Here is a 6,905-nt window from a genome sequence, read left to right as displayed (position 1 = left end):
AAAGCCAGAAGGTCCTAGATAGATATTCTACCAACACTAAGAGACCACAGATGCCAGTCCAGACTACTATACCCAGCAAAGCTTTCAATAACTATAGATGGAGAAAACAAGATATTCCATGACAAAATCAGATTTAAACAATACATAACCACTAATGCACCCTCACAGAAAATACTGGAAGGAAAACTCCAAGCTAAGGAAGTTAAGTACACTCACAAAGACATAGGCAATAGATAATCCCACTTTTCCAAAAGCCCAAAGAAAAAGGGGAGTAAAATCACACACAATACCCACCACCAACAAATCCAAAACAATCAATGATCATTAATATCCCTTAATGCCAACAGTCTTAACTTGCCTATAAAAAGACACAGGCTAACAGAATGGATATGAAGACAGAATTCATCCTTCTGCTTCATACAAGAAACCCACCTCAACTTCAAAGACAGATGTTAGATGTTCCAACCAAATGGACCCAAGAAACAAGCAGGTATAGCTATCCTAGTATGTAACAAATTAGACTTTAAATGAAAATCAATCAAAAGAGATGAAGGAGGTCATTTCATACTCATCACAGGAGAAATCCACCAAGATGAAGTCTCAATTCTCAACATCTATGCCCCAAATACAAAGGCATCCATGTTTGTAAAATAAACATTACCAAAACTCAAGTCACACATAAAAACTCACACACTTATAGTGGGAGATTTCAACACTCCACTCTCACCACTAGACAGGACCACCAGACAGAAACTTAACAAAGAAACAAAGGAACTAATAAAAGTTATGACCCAATTGGGTTTAACAGACATCTTTATAGAACATTCCATCCAAACACAAAAGAATATACTTTCTTTTCAGCACCACATAGGACCTTCTCTAAAATTGACCACATACTTGGCAACATAGCAAACCTCAACAGGTACAAAAAATTGGAATAATTCCATGTATTTTTATCAGACCACCATGCTTTAAAGTCAGAGTTCAGCAACAATACCAATTGCAGAAACCCTCACAAAAATTGGAATAACCCCTTGTATCTTTTTAGGCCACCATGCCTTAAATTTAGAATCCAACACCAACACGAATTGCAGAAACCCTACAAACTCGTGGAAATTGGACAATGCACAATTGCATCCATGAAGTAGAAACAAAGAAAACAATACAAAGAATCAATGTAACAAAGAGTTGGTTCTTGGAGAAAATCAACAAGATAGACAAACTTTTATCCAAACTAACCAAAAGGCAGAGAGAACATGCAAATTAACAAAATCAGAAATGAAAAGGGATACTTAACAACAGACATTGAGAAATACAGAGAATCTTCAGGTCATACTTTGAAAACTTGTACTCCACAAAATTTGAAAATTTAAAGGAACGGACAATTTTCTGAATAGGTATCACCAAAATTAAATCAAGAAAGGATAAGAATTTAAATAGACCTATGAAATAGAAGTAATCATCTAAAGTCTCCCAACCAAAAGAGAGAGAGAGAGAGAGAGAGAAAGAGAGAGAGAGAGAGAGAGAAGGAGAGAGAGAGAGAGAGAGAAAAGCCCAGGGCCAGATGGTTTCAGTGCAGAATTCTAGCATAAATTCAAGGAAAAACTAATACCAATAGTCCCCAAATTTCCCACACAATAGAAGCAGAAGGGTCATTGCCAAACTCTTTTTACAAGACTACAATTACCTTAGTACCCAAGCCACACTAAGACACAACTAAGAAAGAGAACTTCAGACTAATATCCCTCATGAATATTGATGCAAAAATACTCAATAAAATACTGGCAACTCAGATCCAAGAACACATCAGAAAAATCATCCACCATGATCAAGTAGGTTTCATCCCAGGGATGCAGAGATGGTTCAACATACAAAAATCCATCAATGTAAACCACCATATAAACAAACTGCAAAAGAAAAACTACATGATCATTTCACTAGATGCTGAAAAAGCTTTTGACAAAATACAACACCCTTCATGATAAATGTCTTGGAGAGACCAAGAATAATCGGAACATACCTAATCATAATAAAAGCAATATGCAGTAAATCGACAGCCAATATCAAGCTAAATGGAGAGAAACTAAATGCGAGATCTCTAAAATCAGGAACAAAACAAGGCTGTCTACTCTTTCAATATCTCTTCAATATAGTACTTGAAGTACTAGCTAGAGCAATAAGACAACAAAATGAGATCCAGGGGATACAAATTGGAAAGGAAGAAGTCAAACTTTCACTATTTACAGATGATATGATGGTTTACATAAGTGACCCAAAAAACTCTACCAGGGAACTCCTACAGCTGATAAACACCTTCAGCAAAGTGGCAGGATACAATATTAACTAAAAAAATCAGTAGCCCTGCTACATGGAGAGGATAAAGGGACTGCGAAAGAAATCAGAGAAACATTACCCTTTACAATAGCCACAAACAACATAAAATACCTTGGGGTAATTCAAACTAAATAAGTGAAAGACCTGTATGACAAGAACTCAAGTCTTTAAAAAAAGAAATTAAAGAAGATACCAGAAAATGCAAAGACCTCTCATGCTCTAGGATAGGTAGAATCAAAATAGTAAAAATGGCAATCTTGCCAAAAACAATCTACAGATTCAATGCAATCCCTATCAAAATATCAGCACAATTCTTCAGAGACCTTGAAAGAATAATACTCAACTTCATATGGAAAAACAAATGGCCCAGAATAGCCAAAAACAACCCAGTAAAAATAAAGGAACTTAAGGAGGCATCACCATCCCTGACTTCAAGCTCTAGTATAGAGCTATAGTCCTGAAAACAGCTTGGTATTGGCACAAAAGTAGACAGGTAGACCAATAGAATGTAATTGAAAAGCCTGATATTAATCCACACACCTACGATCACTTGATTTTTGACAAAGAAGCTAAAATTATACATTGCAGAAAAGAAAGCATCTTCAACAAATGGTGCTGGCATAACTGGCTTCTGGCATGTAGAAGACTTCAGACTAGATCCATCTCTATCACCATGCACAAAACTTAAGTCCAAATGGATCAAAGACCTCAATATAAGTCCAGCCACACTGAACCTCTTAGAAGAGAAAGTGGGAGGTACCCTTGAATGAATTGGTATGGGTGAATGCTTCCTGAACCTAATACCAATAGCACAGACACTGAGATCAACAATTAATAAATGGGACTTCCTGAAACTGAGATACTTCTGAAAGATAAAGGACACAGTCAACAAGATAAAATTGCAGCCCACAAAATGGTAAAAGATCTTCATCAACTCCCCATGTGACAGAGGGCTGATTTCAAAAATATATGAAGAACTCAAGAAGCAAGTCTATAAAACTTCAAAGGATCCAATTAAAAAGTGGGGTACAGCCGGGCGGTGGTGGCGCACACCTTTAATCCCAGCACTCGGGAGGCAGAGGCAGGCGGATTTCTGTGAGTTCGAGGCTGGGCTGGACCGATAGCCTCCAAAACAATACAGAGAAACTCTGTCTCTTAAAAACCAAAAAAAAAAAAACCAAAAACAAAACCAAAACCAAAAACAAAACGTGGGGTACAGAACTAGAGAATTCTCAACAAAGGAATCTAAAATTGCTTTGAAACACCTAAGAAAGTGCTCAGCATTGTTATCTAAAAGGGAAATGCAAATCAAAACAACTCTGAGATACCATCTCACTCCTGTCTGAATGGCTAAAATAAAAACTACCAAGACAGTTTATGCTCGTGAGGATGTGGAGAAAGGGAAAACTCCACTGCTGATGAGAGTGCCTACTCATACAGTCACTTTGGAAATCAGCATGGCGGTTACTCAGGAGAATGTGAATCAATCTACCATAAGATCCAGCAATTCCATTCTTAGGCATATACCCCAAAACTGCACATTCATACAACAAGGACATCTGCTCAACTATGTTCATAGCAGCATTATTTGTAGTATCCAGAAGCAATGGAAGCAACCCGGATGCCCCTCAACTGAAGAATAGATAGAGAAAATGTACGTTTACACAATGGAGTACTACTCAGCAGTAAAAAACAATGGAATCTCAGAAAAATGGGAATAAACCTACCACAAGACCTAGCAACTCCACTCTTAGGCATATATCCAAAAGATGCCCATTCATACAACAAAGATGTCTGTTCCACTATGTTCATAGCAGCATTATTTGTAATAGCCAGAACTTGGAAGCAACCTAGATGTCCCTCAACCGAAGAGTGGATAGAGAAAATGTGGTACATTTACACAATGGAGTACTATTCAGCAGAAAAAAACAATGGAATCCTGAGATTCGCAGGCAAATGGATGACACTAGAAGAAACCATCCTGAGTGAGGTAATCCAGTCACAAAAAGAGAAACATGGCATGCACTCTCTCATATATGGATTTTAGACATAGATCTGGGGAGGGCCAGCCTACAATCCCATGGCCAGAGAGTCTGGCAAACAGAAACTTCATTCAGTGGCTGATCGAAGAAGAGGCAGACTCCCTCAGTTAAGTACTGAGCTGAACTCAAGAAAGCCAGTAACAGAGAGGGAGGACTGATGACCAAAGGGATTAAGACTGGGCTGGTTTAACCCCCAGAAACAGATGACCCGACAAAGGTTAACTCTTGAATCCCAGGCATCAGCCTGGGAATCCAGCATGGGACTGATCAAGACCCCCTGAATGTGAGTGTCAGTGAGGAGGCCTAGGTAATCTATTGAGCCTTGGGCAGTAGATCAGTACCCATCCCGAGTATACACATGGACTTTGGACTCCCATCCAACAATGTGAGGTGCACTCTCACCCTGAACTCTTGGGGGAGGGTCTAGGCCCTGCCCTATATGAAATGACAGACTATGGACACCCCCACGGAGGGCCTCACCCTCCCTGGGGTAGTGAGGGGATAATGGGGGGTTTGGGGAGAGGGCACGGGAGGAGGGGAGGGAAAGGGAGAGGGACCTGGAACTGACTTGTGAAGCAACCTTGTTTCTTATCTAAATTTAAACTGAAAAATAAATTTAAAACAAAAAAACAAAAAAAAACCAATGGAATCTTGAAATTCACAGGCAAATAGATGGAACTGGAGGAAACCATTCTGAGTGAGGTGACACAGATGCAAAAAGACAAACATGGTATATATGAGAGACATACATGGTGGCCCAGAGAAGGGGAAAGGTACAAGATCTCCTGAGCAAATTGGGAGCATGGGGGGAGGGCAGAGGGAGTTAGGAGGAATAGAAGGGGAGAAGAGGAGGTGAGAGGAGGACATGAGGGAGCAGGAAGCTTGAGTCTGGGGAAGAGTGGAGGGGAGCAAGAGAAGAGGTACCATAGTAGAGGGAGCTATTATAGGTTTAAAGAGACTAGGGAAATGTCCAGAGAGCTACAAGTATGACACCAACGAATACTCTAACCAATAGTGGACTACCTTAAATGCCTTCACCGATAATGAGATTGATGACTACCTTATATGCCATCCTAGAGCCTTCATCCAGTAGCTGATGGAAGCAGAAGCAAAAGCAGACACCCACAGTTCAACACTGAACTGAGCTCCTGGAATGCAGTTGCAGAGAGGGAGGAGTGATGAGCAAAGGGGTCAAAGATAGGCTGGAGAAAGAGCTGACATGAACGAGTTGAAGCTCATGGACCCCAGACTGATAGATGCCAAACCAGCATAGGACTTATCCAGACCCCCTGATCGTGGGTGTAAGTTAGTAGGCCTGGGCAATCTATGGGGCCTCTGGCAGTGGATCAGTAGTTATCTCTAGTATATGAGTGGACTTTGGGAGCCCATTCCACATAGAGGTATACTCTCTGAGCCTAAACACACAGGGGGAGGGCCTAAGCCCTGCTCTAAATGATATGACAGACTTTGGAGATCCCCCGTGGAAGACCTCACCCTTCCTGGGGAGAAGAAAGGGGATGGCATAGGGAATTAGTGGGGGGCAGGTGAGGAGGGGAGGGAGAGAAAAGTGGGATTGACATGTAAAATAAGCTTGTTTCTAATTTATATACAAAAGGAAAAATATTTTACATTCTCACCACAGTTTTCCTTCCCACACTTACTCCCATCCCTCTCTCACCCATTCCCTACCCACCCCTAGTCCACTCTTCCTCCTGGATAAGGGCTTCCATGAGGGGTCAACAAAATCTGACATAATAGGTTGGGTTACTCTAAGCCTCTCTCCCATGAATTAAGGCTGAGTATGGCATCCCTCCATTGTGAATGGGCTTGTTAAGTGAAGCTTTTTCTTTGAGAGAAGCCTTCCCGCCCGCCTGGTTCCAGATCCGAATCAGTCCCAAATAAACACACAGGAGGCTATATTAATTATGAAGCTGTTGGCCTTGCTTGTTTCTTACTGGCTAGCTCTGACTTAAGTATTTACCCCATAATTGTTAATCTAAGTATGTCTCTTACCGGAGAGGTTTCCGGGCTTCCTACCCCAATGGCGTTACATGTCGATTTGTGTTTCTCCTTCCCAGAGTCCTCCTGGACTCCTAGTCCCTCCTATCTAGATTCCCTATTGGCCAGACAGTGCTTTATTGGCATAAGACTTCCCCAGCATGGGCTCTAACAAGCTAGTTCATATACCAGGTCTGCATCATGGTCCTACTGCCAGGGTCCCCTCTGATAGTCCAAGGGCACTTTCTCAATAATGTTCACAGCAGCATTATTCATAATAGCCAGAACCTGGAAAACATCCTAGATGTCCCTCAACCAAAGAATGGATAAGTAAAATGTAGTATGTTTATAGCAATGGAATGCTATTCAGCTGTAAAAAAATGATGACCCCATGAAATTTACAGGAAATGAATGGAGCCAGAAAAAAACCATCCTGAGTGAGGTAACCCAGACTCAGAAAGACAACCAGGATATGTATTTATTCATAAGTGCATATTAGATATAAAGCAAATGATAACCAGACAGCTCCAG

The sequence above is a fragment of the Mesocricetus auratus genome, unplaced genomic scaffold (genome assembly GCF_017639785.1).
Source record: "Mesocricetus auratus isolate SY011 unplaced genomic scaffold, BCM_Maur_2.0 Super-Scaffold_100013, whole genome shotgun sequence".
In the NCBI taxonomy this organism is placed as follows: Eukaryota; Metazoa; Chordata; class Mammalia; order Rodentia; family Cricetidae; genus Mesocricetus; species Mesocricetus auratus.
This window is presented reverse-complemented; position numbering follows the sequence as displayed.